The 16,228-nt window shown below is 49.0% G+C and overlaps 1 protein-coding gene across 2 annotated transcripts in view; it reads left to right on the top strand.

Annotated features, from left to right (window-relative positions):
- The window catches only part of LOC138580163 (C-type lectin domain family 2 member B-like), a 388,930-nt gene that overhangs the window by 141,139 nt on the left and 231,563 nt on the right, over window positions 1-16,228 (top strand). The gene's annotated exons all lie outside the window — the stretch shown is intronic.

The following is a 16,228-nucleotide window of genomic DNA, read 5'->3' as shown; positions in this document are numbered from 1 at the left end:
TCTGACGGAGACTTTTGATTATTTATAGGTTAGGAAAAGCTCCAAGACACAGCGGCAAAAGAAAGGGAGCAGGCAAATAGAAGAAATGAGCAATAGGAAGTGCATTTCCATTTTTATAACACTTTTACAGAGCATGTTGAGTTAACTTTTTTGGAAATGTTCTATAATACTATTCCAAAACCTGTTTTTTATTTTAGATTGATCTATAGTTTTTGTTAAAGGTTGATAATTATGCAAGAACATGAAATCCACTCCGGTCCACCTGAGGAACCATGCACAGGGACCGCTTTATTTTGCCTCCTTGCAGCTAGAAGGCAGACGATGGCGGCTGTAGTAGCACTAGTATATATCTTTATTTCAGCGTTAGCCATAAAAGCAAAGCATCACGCATAAGATCCATCCATATACATCCTGTATTTTGTGTCATCTGATATCATCTGTCAAATGATGGCACGGATCACACAAAGGGAATGGGTTGGGTCATGGTGTAACTTCCCCATTCAATGAGAGGTTGAATGAGTATCTAAGTGCTAGTGCATGAACCTATAAATTATGCAATTGTAATAAAACAACATTAGTATAACTGCAAACGTTTTACAACCAATAATCGATGAAGTACAGATTCACATTTCATCCAAAATATCAAGACACACAAACTAAGGTAACTAAAAGAACAAATACAAGGTCAAGTAACCTAAGAACTTTTTTTTTTATTTGAGTCCTAGGGCCTCATTATAACCCTGGCGGTAGCCATGCCTGTAAAACGGGCACGGCTGCCGCCGGAGTTGCATTTTTACTGGCACCTGTCAATGAGGAATTACCGGGTAATTCCGACATTGCCGGACCCGGTAATCCCTGCATTGCCGGGTGCCGGTGCCTGTCAGTCCCCATTCCAGCCCCATGGGGTTCAATGGGAATGGGGACGTTGGATGCACCGTCAACGACGGTGCCGGTGCATGACATGCTGCGCTCGCCCTTGCCGCTTTGCCCGCCAGGCGGCGGGCTAACAGGCGCCGCAAGCACAGCTCGTAGTATGGCAGTCCGGGAACTACGGTACCGGCATGCTTACCGGTACTGTAGTTCCCGGACCGCCATGCTTATGAGGCCCCTAGACTTAAAATATGATGCACTGCGAAAATACTGTATTTGCAATTTAATGACTTCCATAAATTAAGGGCTTAACTCATAGTATTAATATTGATTTTTTTAAAAAGAGGAATTAGCCATACACGCCTTAAGTCATGTGCTGTAGGACAAAAAAACATGAAGTGGATTAGACAGCTAGCCAAGTTCTCTACACTAAAGGCAGGTGGTGCTAAGTGGGCAAGGCAAGTTCCAGGGCTCACTGTAAAGCTTACCGACTTTTGGAAGGGATTCTCAGGCAAGCTGACAACAGTCCTTCGACTCAATAGCCCCATCAAGGTTTTTAATGTAAGCCTCAAAGGGATGATTGAGCGAAAGGCTAGGGACGGTGCGCTGAACCTTCTTACAGGCGCTGTAAAGATACAAGGGGGGGGGGGCACAATTAGAACACAATAAGCAATTAAGAACCCAGCCCCCCAAGTCACTATGATATACCTGATTAAGTTCCAGTAGGTGTCTTGATGAATACAGGAAGGATTGAAACACCTGATGGAGGACAGGCCCAGTCCTCAAATAACTAGGGCAACACGTGTGCTGGGCTGTCACGAACGGCACAAGGGTTACCCAAGGGACTAGAAGTATCCAAAACAAGAAGGCAAACACAATCCAGGAATAGTCACGAAAACGCCACAATCCAAGTCTCAAATCAATAAGGAAGTGCGTTTACCAACTACTAGGGAAACTGGAGCAGAAGTATCCAGGCAAACTAATCGAATTTGCAATGCAGGAGATGTCAAGCTTTTCAAGGCAAAAAAATCCAACTCACAATCAAGTAGTCAAGCAGTCCAACAGGTCACAAACAGCAAGTTTAGGAAAAACGGGCAAAAGACATCCAAGGCAGCACACCGGTACGCGGAGCAGCCGTGAAGCACTGGATGGAAGTTCACAGCGACTCTTTATAGTGAAGGAGGTGCAGCGGGCCGTTTTGTGATGGCGCTGATTCAGGTGCTAGAATGTACGTGAGAACGTACAATGGGACATGGTGTGCCAAGGCATCTGGGACCTGCAGTCCCCTGTGAGATGACCGCCGCTGCAGCAAATGCACTGAAATGTCCAATAGTTTGGGAGTGATAGCTTGCCATAGTTTATGATATGATATGATAGTTTATTTATATTGCGCCCATACACAAGTGTTTCAGGGCGCGACGAGGCAATGCAGGGGTACAAGGAGGACAAAACAACGATCTTACTAGGCCCAGTGACATTGAGAATGCGCAAGTGCAGGGGAGAGGGAAGGGGGAAAGTGCAAAGGGCAGGGGAGGATTGGAAAGTTCTCAACACATGATAAAATAACAGGTAATGCGGCCAGCAGGTGTAAGTGCAGGGATTAAACGCAGACAACGGGTGTCTGATAAGTGCAGGTGGGGGGAGTGTAGGGTTGCAGATACAGACCCAAGTGCAGCTTACAGCATCCATAAGCATGCATGTCCAGTGTAGAAACCAGCACCGTATGCAGACATAGAGCCAAGAGTGGAAAGGGTGGAAGAGGGTATTCATTGGACACTGTCAGGAGTAACAACCTTTGTCGCTTGTATAGGGATGTGTATGCAACACAATGCCTTTGCTTGGGTTCCTCCCGTTCAGAAATCCCCTAGAGTGATCACACCAGGATCCGCAAGCACAATGCTGATGATGTTGCCGGCCTCACATATGCAATGACCTTTGGTGTTAGGAGTGATATTCTTGTCGATCGTTAATATCTGGCAGCCCTTTACATACCATTGCTAAACATGCATAAACTCCATTCGGCAGACATTGGATGTTCAGCTCCCCTTTGCAACCAAGACATGACCCGTCGGAGGGGGTAGCCAATGACCAATAACACAGAAATGTAAACGTATCTCGTAGAACTGTGAAGATACAAGGATTCCTTTTCTGCATAATCGCTTATGACCCCTGGAAATGTAATTGTGCCCATTGTTTAGAGAAAATAACACATAGTCACACAACATGGTTTCTGATATGATATGGCATTTATAACGTGCCTATGAACAAGTGTTTCAAGGCGCAACGAGGCAGGGCAGGGGAACAGAGAAGACAACGATCTTACTAGGCCTTTTGACATTGAGATCGTGCAGGTGCTGGGGAGAGGAAAAGGGGGAGGGGAAGATGGGCGAGTGCCGTACATGGGATCAAAAACAATAAGTAGTGCGGCCAGCAGGTGGCAAGTGCAAGGGTTAAGTGCAGACAGCAGGTGTCCATTAAGTGCAGGTAAGGGGACTGTACGGTTGCAGATACAGACCCAAGTGCAGGGGTTGCCAGGAGGCAGTGCGGGTGTGCAACTGGGTGGGCAGGGACCTGGGTTTGAATTCAGAGGGTAGCCAGGTGACCAGTGCAGTATCAGACAGGAGATCAGCAGGGGAGAGGAAGAGAGAAGGCAGAAGCAAAGAGGAAGGTCATGAGGTGCTTCCGTAACCGGAGATGGTTCTGCCCAAGTTTCAGAAAGGCAGGGAGGCTTCTTCCAGAGGGAGGCACTAGCCGAAGAAGGAGATCTACCTCCAACTAGTTGCTTGGAGAAGCGACTGACATTGAGGGAGTTGGAGGAGCGAAGAGCTAGAGTTGGAAGATATTTCCAAAGGGAGAGTTGGAGGTATTGTCGTCCCAGGCCCCAGAAGGCCTTGTGGACAATGCATCGGGTCTTGAACTTGATCCTTGCAGCCACTGGGAGCCAATGGAGAGATTTCAGGCTGGAGAGATCTGATCCCTGGGCTTGAGGCCAAGGACAAGTCTTGCAGTCCTGTTCTGGATGAGTTGTAGAGGGCGGAGAGTAGAAGCAGGCAGACTTAAAGAGTGCAGTAGTCCAGCCTGGAGAGAACCAGAGCTCTGGAGCTAGTGAGCTTCTGGGGGAAGGTGAGGAAAGGAAGAATACCTCTCAATAATATATCTCAACCTCTCATAGGTGCAGTTGGTAGTTTGACTTCTTAGACGTCCTTATTGAATTTGTTGTTGCTCCAATGAGGACATATTTGTCATGATGCAGTTTCTGGTTCGCACTACTGCTAAGCACAGATGAGTGGTGAAGGGGGGATGTACGAATCAATAAAGGGAACTGTTTAATGGTATTTTTTATATTGTATATTGGCTTAAAACCCCCTTCACTACCATTAAACATTTCCCTTTATTGGTAGACTTGGCTTACTATATGTTTAGCATAGATGTGGCTGGTTGCCTTCCCACATTAATCGAAAATCTAAAAATGGCCCAATTTGCCTGAGGCCATATGATTATCATTGTTTTGCCATGTTAATCGTAACATTCAGTTTGTCAGTGTGTTGTAAGAAACCTGAAGGTGTCTCCCTGACCCTGACTAGTCCCCAGGGTCTGTCATCCAGGTGGCCTGGACACGCCCATCGCTATCGGATCCAGTTCCTGGGAGTGGACCAGTGAGGGAGGATCACCTGGATGGGAGGTCCTCAGGAAATGTAAGTGGGACACCCGACGGTTGAGACGCGGTATGCCCCTTCTTCCCACAACTTTTCCCCAACCTACCACGTAGGATACACAAGCACTTTACCACCTCCCTTTCCCTACGCAAATACTTTCACACATTACGAAGGACGATGGACTAACACTTGAGCTATTTACCTGACATGTTCCAATACAAGGGTCAGGCAATTGTCCCGATCCACACACACCTGACTGTCCTTTCCCTTCCCCACAGGATAAAAGGTGGAGCACAAGAGCATAATACGAGCAAGGCAGACCGCATGTCCAGGGACCTAACTCGCCACAGAAGTTGAAGAGGAGGAGAAAGATGGCACATACCGAGAGAGTGGCGAGGAGAAAAGCGTTCTTGCCCTTTCCGACCAATGCCTGTGAAACCGCCGCAGAAGGAATCCTAAGACTGTGAACAATAACCAGCGTGTGTTGCAGCAGATGTCTACGGTACACAAGACCCTCCTCCGCTGATAAGCAAGCCGGGGAGAGACGCTTGTCTCTGTGGTACCAACCTTGACTCAGAGGAGAAAGAAAGCCAAGCGATTCATCACAGCCGGTGAGTCGAGGGGAGAGTCGATAAGAAACCAAACTGTGTTGAATGAAAACTAGCAAACAGCTAATTGAACTTTGAAAGAATAAAGAGCAATTGTTGTAAAAGGGGGGAAAACCAGCAACAGAGGAGTCCGGCACCACGTCGATGCTCACTCAGGAAACTCTGGGCGATTACCCAAGTATTGAAACTACCGTAACCAGAAGGTGTTGGGAAAGGCGAGAAGAGGGGTCAAAGTGGTCATACAGGGGTCTTGTAAAATCCTAAGTCTTTGACTGACAGATGATTGTGAAGCCAAGGGGAGTGAATCCTGCATCGTAAGAGTTGAATGGAAAAGACCAGATTGGCAAGAGTGAACCCGGACGAGGGATGCTGATAAAGAGAGGCGCAGTCTAAAGTCCTGAAATACAGTGTGTTGACAAGAGCGAACCCAACCGAGCGCTGTCCACAGGGAACTGTTTAAAAAGACATTAAGATTCATGAAAGTCACAAAGAAGATTGTGTTAAAAGCCATAGTGAACCCGGCGCAGGGAGGCTAACAATTGAGACGGGTCCGAGTCAGGAGGAGGGCGACTCAGGGGTGTAAAAGACATCACCGAAGGTTTATGTGAAAAGGAACTCTTGGTTTATTTGACTGCATCAGGCCCACAGCAGCAAGAGACTTAACCACTGAATGCCCTGATTGCTGAAAGCAGAACTGTTAGCTTGTGCTGGGACAGCTCGAGCGTGTGCTGTGCTCCAAATTCCACCCTTGTCACATGCTGAAAACGTGGGGAAGGGAGGCTTCAAGTACCGCATCCTGACTTATCATTTGTGAACACTTCTTTCTTTCTTAAGAACATTATCCCACACTTCTTTTTGTATTTAGCGTAAGGATTGGCAATAGGTTTTTCTTGTATAGGCCCTTTTATTTGACAAAGTGCCACTAAGACTGCCTTATTATTATTTGATGGTCGAAGGTCGAAGCTTGCTCCCATCTTAGATTTAGGTTTAGATTAGGCGTTTTCCAACCTACCTTTTACAGTTTACACCCTTGAACTGTGATCACCTGTGCCTGTCTATACTGTTGGCACCATGAGCTCCTTACAGTGTTCTGTAGACAAAAAATTGATTTTGATTCTTTCGTTCTACTGCCTAGAGGTCCATTACATTTGCTTCTAACACAGGCACATTTCCCCCATTGTAGCATCAGTGAATATCTGCTGTGCAATGGGTTTCCTGACCGACCTCATAGACCACATAGTGAAGTATGGGTATTGGGGTGAATTGCGTTACCGCAATCCACGCAAGAACTTTATCCAGGACTGAATGGCAGCGGAAGTGACGCTAAGCCCTGGAGCGGGATGGGGGCTGCTCACAACGTGTAGAGGAGTGGATAGGCATTCACCCCTGGACGTGCTCATGCTGGAACACCGGGAGCCGGGATGGAAGTCGATGAGAGACGGCTGAGAAACACTGCAGGACCACAGAGGAAAGGCCCTAGTCGCTTCCTTCGACAGCACCAGGAAAAGTCCTGGATGTTTGGAACTCCATAGAGCCTATGGGAGGACCCAGGTTCAAATCCCCATAGAGAAACCAGGGGAAACATAAAAGGTACTTAAAATAATAAAATAACCTCAGCACCAATGATCGGACAAATAATATTTAAAAGGAACCCAGGATAAAACAAGAAAACAGAAAGCAAAAAAGTATTTACAATTGAAGTAATAGAAGCCCAACTGGCGAACAAAACGAGAACCTAAGCGCAGAAGACCAGATTGGAAACACCCTGCCAGCCAATTCTGTAAGCAGGGCTTTCCACCAATCAGCAGTCAACAGGATAAAGAGGAGGCTGGCTATAACAGCATAGCCAGCTCATTCTGAACTTGTCTGTCAGGGACAGGTTCCCTGTACTTCTCTCCACATGCTGCAGCATGGAGAGGAGCTGTATTCCGAAAGAGGAGTTGCTGCCTGGGTAAAGGAGCCTAGACTACCCTGGAGCACTGCATGCCGGAAGCTGCCTGAATATCCTGGAGGAAACAAATTGACCCAGGGGGAAGGAGAGTACTACTGCAGCGCACCAAAGCCAGAAAGGGTGGAAGAGCTGACCGCCTTGATAAGCCTAAGAAGGGGTTCAAGAGACTAGGTGACCCATGGGGAAGAAAGACAGTACTCCTGCAGCCCACCTAAGCCAAAAGGGTGGAAGGGCAGAACTACCTGAGGAGCCTAGGAAGAGGCTGGGAAAACTGATTGGCCCAGGGGGAAGAAGGAGAGTACCCCGGCATCCCACTTTGATAAATCCGATGGCGTCATCACTGGTTCTCCGACAGTGGCCTCCTCCAATGTGGCCAGGGGCAGGCAGTTTATCTCTGATCCTGGGCGTGGATATATGATGGAGGATCACATGGGAGGAGCCAGCTGTCAGAGAGAGGTGGTGACCCCATCAGACGGGACGAGGTATTCTCCCCTGCCTCCTGAAGATCTTTAAATACCCTAGTTCTTGATGGCTTGTCATCTCCCAAATCCCCCCCATTGTAAAAGCCAGAAACACATTCCTTTTTGTCACTCTAGCCAAAATCCCATTCATACCTCAAACATTCATAACACACCTCTAATATCTCTTGTTTCGGATATTTCTCTAAATATAACTTCAACATCATTTTAGCAATCCTATAACATCTATCGACTGAGACAAAGAAGAGGAGGAAGGAGTTAATGCAGATTGAGAGAAACCCAAACCCTAATGCGCACACTAGTTGTTTGGTTGTATCACGAGTGCGCAGGACATTTAAAAAAGGCCTCTGCACTCAATATCCAGATGGATCAGGAAAGGACCGTGCCAGAGAAAGTCTACTGGAGAGCAAACACAACCCTGCAGTTGCTCGCCAATGCGAGTTTCACATACCAGCGTGGCGCGGAGTAAGGAAAGACGCGGAGTGTAAATCGGACTGTCTGAGCACCGGGAGCAGCAGTGGAGCTCCTAGAGGTATGGTTGTGCCGGGAAGCCGCATTCTCTGGTCCGAGCCACAGCAGGAAGTTGGTGGGTGAGCGTGGAGTGTCAGGAAATGCTGGAGAAGGGTCCGCATTGTCGTGGAGGCTGTAGATAAAAGTGCAGAGACAAAACCTGAACAAGTCCCTGTGTATGAGATGAATGTGGGGAAAATTGGAGCAAGTGTGTTAACTGTGATTAATTCTGCGGATCCCTCACTAAAACCCTGCCTAAATTCTCCGCCAAGGTGGCAGCGAAAGGCAGATGTTTCCTGATCCTGGCTTTTGGGGGTGGTGCTCTGCAGGATGATCACCTGGGAGGAGACCGGGCCCAGGGTGATGAGGAGATTCCGCGGGATGAGACTCTGTATTTGTCTCTAAGGGAAGAACCTTTTACAAGTACCAGGAATGTACTGATTTGTCTAAACCCCAAATTGAACATCCCTGTAAGTGAAACGCAAATGTGAAATCCCTAAACATCATAAGAAAAGACAGCCTGTTTGAGACCTGTGGAGTTAGAAACCATCCTTACTCCCAGGGGTACAGTGGAAGGAAATCTGTTAATAATTACTTAAATGAACTGCCTTCCCCTTTTCTTGGCATTCAACATTGCTAGTATCGGGGGAAGCAACTCTGTCTTATATGTTTTATAGAACTCGCTAGGGAGTCCATCCGCCCCTGGGGCCTTACTAGTGGGTAATAGCTTGATCACTTCTTCTAGTTCTTCTAACGTAATTGGGGCCTCTAAGTTTTCTCTCGCTGGTGTCTCCAATTTGGGAAGGTTTATTTCTGTCAATGTTTCTATCATATCGATCTCCTCTCCCTCCGTGACATCCATATACAATCGCTGGTAGTACTCTGAGAAGCATTTGTTAACACCTTCCTGGGTGTCTGGCTGTCCATCTATCCCTTGTACCACTCTGTTTGTCTAGGGGTCTCATTTTTATACAACCAGGCTAACAGTCTGCCTGGCTTATGTCCCTCTGCATGTTGCCTTTCAACGTATTTTTTGTAGTTCAGGTTGCATAATCTCTCCCAATAGTCCCTGCAGTCTTGTTGTAGTTGTCGTATGGTCTCAGCTTCCTCCAGGGAATGCCCACTCTCCCGCATTAATGTCTCTAATCTCCTTTCCGCCTCGTGTAGCTCCTGCGTTATTCCACCCTGTAGGCCTTTAGATTTAGATATTTCTGCTCCCCTCGCCACCACCTTCAATGCCTCCCACAGTGTACCAGCCGATTCAACACTCCCCGTGTTGTATTCGAAATATTCCCTTATTTCCTTTCTCAGATCCTCCCGAAACACCGCGTCTTTCAGCGCTTCGGCCCTAAGTCTCCATGTTGGGATCCTCGCTCTAGGAGGCAAGTACTGCCATGTTGTAATTAACGACGCGTGGTCCGAGAGGACCCTCGCTTTGTATTCTGGCTTCACTACTTCACCCGTCAACTCCGGTGCGGCAAATATATAGTCTAATCGAGTGTTCAAGTTCTGGGGGGCAGAGTAGTGGGAGTTTCGAGGGGATTGGTCCCTCCAACGTATTCCACATCTATGACCGGTAATCACCACAGCTGTGCTGCTTTGGAAAATTTTCGGCTCCTTTGTCGATGACGTCGATACGCTGTCCTCGCGGGCCTCCGTTGAGCCGACGTCACCGGATGTTATAAGTAGGACGCACGACGCCTGTAGCCTCAGTTCCGTTTTTTCCGCTAACGTGTTCGCTTTGGAGATATCGGCGCGCCTCGGTTCTTCTGTTTCTATCGGTTCTTCGAACTTGGTTGTTTGTGAAGATATGTCTTCGTCTTCTTCTACCCCGTGGTCGGGATTCAAGAAGTGTCGGGACTTCGGTTCCAAGATGGCGCTTACGGACCCGCACAACGTCTGCCTCTGGTGCCTCGGTGAGGACCACGCCACCGATGACTGTGACAATTGCCAGTCGTTAACGTCAAAGGCCTTGCGGGAGCGGAAGAAGAAGCTATCTTTAGGTAGGGTTTCCAAACCCCGAAAGTCGAAATCCGCTGGGCTTTCGACCGACTATTCGAGGGGCGACTCTCCGCGTCGGCGTAAGTCCAGGGGGTGTCGGTCCCGGAATGGTTCCTGCCATTCCTCTGCCTCTTTGAGGCACTCGCGGAAGCGCCGTCACCGGTCGCCTTCCCCGTCCTCATCCGAGGACTCCGCCAGATGGCAGGTTGCTTGTCCCAACAAGCATTCCTCTCCTGGGACGCATTTCGTAAGGAGATGATGGCGTTTTTTGAATCGCAGGGCTCGGTTCCATCCGCGCCTTCGAGAGAAGCTGGCAGGGAACGTGCTAGGGCCACTGCTCGGACGCCTTCGGGCTCGGGCGGTCGGCGCGATCATCGGGAGGTGTCAGGTCGCGATCAGACGAGGTGAATCGCTCTAGCCATGCCCGCTCCAGGTCCCGATCCTCGACACCCTCAAGACCGTCCGAGCCTGTGAGGTCTTCCCTGAAGACATCAATGCCATCGGCACCATGTCCGTCGAGGGACTCTCTCGAGGCTCCGAGATAGCCTCCGAGATAGCCATCGACGCCGTCGAAGGACACACTCGGGACACCGTCCTTGAGGCCTGTGTCGAAGCCATCAGCGCCACGCTCGACGCAGATTCCGCCGACGCCCTCGATGCCTTTTGAGGAGGCTTTATCGGAGGTGCCCAGGAGACCTGTGGAAACCCTGAGGAAGGCCCTGGCCAAATCGAAAAATGTGTTTGTGCCTTTTTCTGTGCCATCATCCAGGGATTTGTTCCAGCCTCTGGATTACATTTCTGAGGTGGATGAAGGGTCTGATGAAGGTTTGGTTCCTGATGAGGTTCTGACTAGTGTCTGGTCATAGCCAGCTTGAAGACCTGCGTCAGTCTTTACACAACGCCAGTGGTCTGGACACCTCTCCGGAGGTTGAGTTCGGTAGGCCTGAGTCTGGCACGCATGCCGAGTCTTCATACCGGCGTCTCATGTCGAGGGTGACGGAGTACTTGGGGTGGTCTGCGCCATCAGTGAATTTTCTGTAGGATGACCTGACAGATATCTGGGACCAAGGTCCACCAACTGACCTGGTAGTGCCATTCCATATGGCCTTGCAAAGAAGGGTGGTGGCAGCTTGGACTGCTCCGGAGAGTCTCCCGGCAGTGGGTAAGTCGTTGCCAAAAAAATACCGCCCAGCCAGTGGCGACCCCGGCTACTTGTCCATGCACCCTACTCCGGAGAGTTTGGTGGTGCAGGTGGCTACAGCCCCAGCAAAGCAGGCGTCGTACCCTACCATCCCTCCTGATAGGGACGACAAGCATTTTGATGGTTGGGCGTGTTTTCTTCAGGGGGTATGGCTTTGAAAGCGGCCAACTCCGTGTGTGCCTTAGCACATTTCACTCGCACTCTGTGGAATTGTTTCTTTGGCGGCTGAACATATTCCCGAAGGGGAGGAACTGGATGGCTTTCTTGCCCTTGTACAGGATGGCAAGGATGCCATGTGTGAATTCGTTCAGTCGGGTCTGGACGTGGCAGACTGTGTCAGCTGGTCCATGGCGGCGAGCACTGTGATGCGCAACCACGCAAATCTGCGCAAGTCTGGGGTTTGCTCCGGATGTTCAAGCCCGGCTTCCCAACATGCCCTTTGATGGTGACCATCTTTTTGGCAGCAAAGCTGACGAGAACCTTGAGAGGGGCCAAAGTAGGAGTACCAGAGGTGGAAAACAAGGTACTCGAGGTGCCAAAGCCGCTCAGGCAGTTGCCTCCTTGCCCTCAGGCACTGCCGCAGCCGCTTCAGCTCAGTCATGAGGCCATGTCCCATGGTTCGCCGGTTGGGTGAAGGCTGGCTCAGCATCTTGTAGAATGGTGTGCCATTACTTCAGATGTGTGGGTTCTGGAGATCATAGCTCATGGCTACTGTCTTCCTTTCCGGCAGAGGCCTCACGACAATCCACCAGGGAATCTCTTTGAAGAGTCAGGATCCGCTCCTTGCGCAGGAAATCAAATCCCTGCTGGAGAAAGGCGCCATAGAACTGGTGCCTGTAGCAGAGAGGAACAAGGGATGGTATTCCCCATATTTTTGATCCCGCAAAAAAGACTGGGGATTGAGACCCATCATGGACTTGCGTGGTTTGAACAAGCTCCTCAGGAAGGACAAGTTCAAGATGGTTACTCTCTCTCAAGTCCTCCAGGCCCTTCAACTTCAGGACTGGTCGGTTGGCGACTCGCACTTTCAGTTTCGGGACCTGCCGTTCGGATTGACCTCCGCCCGAGGGTCTTCACCAAACTCATGGTGGTGGTGGCGGCATATCTCAGGAAAGGGGGGGATTCATGTCTACCCCTACCTGGACGATTGGTTGATCAGGGCGCGCTCTCCCGAGCAAGTCCTGGATCATCTGTCAGTCACCTGCCACTCCCTTCACAGGCTGGGCTTCTCCCTCAACTTAAAGAAGTCTCACTTGACGCCTACCCAGCGGCTCCAGTACATCAGCGCAGTGCTCGACACATCCCTGGGGCTGTGGTTGCCCCTCCAGGTGAGGGCTTCTCACATTCTGCAGATGGTGAACAAGTTTCAACATGCCCAGAGTCTCCCGGTGTTCGAGTTCTTGAGGTAGCTCGGCCTCATGGCATCCTGCATTCTTCTGGTGCCAGAGGCCAGGCTGTGGATGAGATCTCTGCAGTGGGCTCTCAAGATGCAGTGGTCACAGTCCTCTGGCAGGATGTCGGATCCCGTTCAGGTGCCGCCCTCGGTCGCCCAGGATCTTCTGTGGTGGGCCGTCGAAGGCAATCTGATGAGGGGGGCTCCATTTTGGCTACCCTGGCCGGAGGTGACGATTGTGACGGACGCATCCCTCACGGGATGGGGAGCACATGCCAACAAGTTGACAGTCAACGGTCGTTGTTCTCCGTCGGAGTCCAGACTCCATATCAATCTGTTGGAGCTGAGGGCCGTCAGACTAGGCCTGAAGGCTTTTCTGCCATCTGTGCGGTGGAAGAATGTCCTGATTCGACGAACAATACAGTGGCCATGCACTACCTCAACAAAAAGGGTGGGGCAGGGCCTCTCCCTCTGTTCAGAGAGGCGATGCAGCTCTGGTTCTGGGCCATCCAGCAGGAAATTTCGATCTCAGCAGTTCATCTGGCCGGAGACGAAAATGAGGCGGCGGACGCTCTGAGCACGGTCTCTCACGAGTGGGAGTTGGCTCAGGAGATTCTCCTGGCGATCTTCGCCCTTTGGGGGACCCCACAAGTGGATCTCTTTGCCACCAGTGTCAACCGGAAGTGCGAAAGATTCTGCTTGCGGCAATTTCCTCCAAGAGGAGCCTTAGGGGACGTGTTTGTAGTGGAGTGGTCCTTCCCACTGCTGTACCCATTTCCTCCAGTCCCCGTCATTCCGCAAGTGCTGCGCAGCTTACGAGCTTACGGAGGTTCGGTTCCCAAATGATTCTCGTTGCTCCGGCATGGGCCAGGAGAATGTGGTACCCGGACCTTCTCGACATGTCCATCTGCCCTCCATGCCGTCTTCCCTACCAAGACAATCTGCTCTCACGGGAGGGGGGTCAGGTTCTCCATCCAGATGTCAAGTCTCTCAACCTTCATGCTTGGCTTCGGAAAGGTTGAGGTATAAGGATTGGGACCTCCCTGAAGATGTGATGGAGGTGTTGCTTTCGTCAAGAAGGCCTGCAACAAAGTCCCTGTACTGTTGCCATTGGAGAAAGTTCTGCGACTGGTGCAGGGTTAAGAATGTGGATCTTTTTTCATGTGTCATTCCTGTGGTTCTGTCTTTTTTGCTTTTGTTAGCTCACAAGGGCCTGCAAGTGGAACCATTAAAGGTTACCTGGCTTTGTTGTCCATATTTAAGCGCTCGTCTGAGGAGTGTTCTTATTTTAAGATTCCTTTGATTTCTCAGTTTCTGAAAGGGCTCACTAATGTGTTCCCACCGTCACCTTTCCAGGTGCCCGGTTGGGATTTGAACCTGGTTCTAAAATTCCTGATGGGAGCTCCGTATGAGCCTTTACATTCTTGTCCTTTGAGACTGTTGACTTTTAAAACTGTATTTTTAGTTGTGGTTACTTCCGCTCGCAGAGTGAGTGAGTTGCAGGCACTATGCGCTAAGCCACCTTTCACGGTGTTCCATAAGGACAGGGTTGTCCTTAGGGTTCGTCCTTCTTTTCTTCCAAAAGTTGTGTCGGAATTTCATTTAAACTAGGTCATTCTTCCGGCGTTCTATCCTCCTCCGCATCCTCGTGAGGAAGAGGAGAGGCTCCATAGGTTGGATCCGTGGAGAGCTTTACGTTTATACATCTCACGCATGTCCTGGGTCATAGTGGACGATCAGCTCTTTGTAGGATACGCTGGAAGGCATTTGGGACAAGCTGTTACTAAGCAGACTTTGTCTAGATTCATTATCATGACAATTTCTGAATGTTACCGCTTGGCGGGTAAGGACCCTCCGGTAGGCTCACGGGCCCATTCTACTAGGGGTGTGGCTGCCTCTACTGCTCTGCAGAGGGGTGTTCCCATTCGTAACATTTGTGAAGCAGCCACATGGGCCTCTGTCCATACTTTTGTAAAACACTACTCCCTGGATTCTATCCATGGGCAAGATTTGGCCTATGGCAAGGTAGTCCTCTATTCTGCAATTTAATTGGGCATTCTAAAATTCTAAATTCTTTTCCCACCTCCATACGTTGGTACTGCTTTGGGAGTCTGTCATAGATGTGGAATACATCGGAGGAACCAATCCCCTCGAAGAACAAGTTACTTTCTTACCTGGTAACGTTCTCTCGATGGGATGTTCCGACGACGTATTCCACATCGAACCCTCCCAGCCTGCCCCGCTACAGAATTTCTTATGCAATTGCAGCATACGTTTCCGCAAGGCTTTCTGTAGTCATACTGACAGAAGATTGGTGCCACATGTTCTGGGGAAAAAACTACAACTGAGGCTACGGGCGTCGTGCGTCCTACTTATAACATCCAGTGACGTCAGCTCGACGGAGGCCTGCGAGGACAGCGTATCGACGTCATCGACGCAGGACGCAGATGCCGAAAATTTTCCAGAGCAGCACAGCTGTGGTGATTACCTGTCATAGATGTGGAATACGTCGTCAGAACATCCTATCGAAAAAACGTTACCAGGTAAGAAAGTAACTTGTTCATTCCCTGTTTTGCGGGTGGTGCATTCTCCACACATCCACTAATCGAAAATCGGTCAATAGTCCTCAAAGCCTTGGCTACTGGGGTGGGGCTTCCAACCTTCTCATCTGATCTGTCTAACTTGGGATCTAGCATGCAGTTGAAGTCCCCTTTCCATATAATTGCCCCTTAGATATAAGGGCTGATCTTACTATATAGATTTTTGAAATAACTAGTGATGTTGTTAATGACTTCAATAAAGCACTCCAACTAAGTCAATGCCTAGTCTGGTATACCCAAGGGAAGCCCTTATTTATATATTTTTATGATCAGTTCATTAATCTGGATGATAAACCCTTATATAACGCCCCTCTCTTTGAATCCCCCTGACCTCACTGAGCCAAGAACTAGGTTTGTTTTGCAATTTAAAAGGTTTATTGAAAAATTAAACAATATATATATCACACTTCTATGAATAAATTAATATTTGATAGCACACTTAGGCATATGACAGTGATCAACAATGGAACAATGGATAATATTACACTAGCACACTTTTTAATCACTTAGGAGCTGGTTTAGAAAGGATAAGGTAGCTGAGAATGCTTTATGGTTTCAAGGAAGGAAATGCAATGATGAATAAAAATGCAGTACAGAGATAAACTGATATGGTTTCACAAGAGATAATATGTTCACTTTCCTCCTTGCGGCAATTCACCCCCCCCCCCCTATACAATATAAGGAGATGGAAGTAAAGCACACAGTTTTCAGGAATACAATCAACATGCAATACAGATTCAGTTCAAATTCTAGTAATCATGGAGCAACCAGTATGCTTTTTAGAACATGCAGGAGTATTGTGAATGGGATTTGCAATGAAGTGAAATATGCTAAAAATGATTTAAATTCCCTATAGGAGATTCAGGGTAGGTGACAGCTACTTTGAATTAGTTCAGGTCAACACTAGCGATACTCTATGAATGATTATCAGGTTGCAAACGAATTTCAGCAGTGCAAGC

The sequence above is a fragment of the Ambystoma mexicanum genome, chromosome 3p, assembly GCF_040938575.1.
Source record: "Ambystoma mexicanum isolate Mex_15411 chromosome 3p, UKY_AmexF1_1, whole genome shotgun sequence".
Classification (NCBI taxonomy): Eukaryota; Metazoa; Chordata; class Amphibia; order Caudata; family Ambystomatidae; genus Ambystoma; species Ambystoma mexicanum.
The sequence above is the reverse complement of the archived record's forward strand: the minus strand, read 5'-3'. Positions and strand labels throughout refer to the sequence as shown.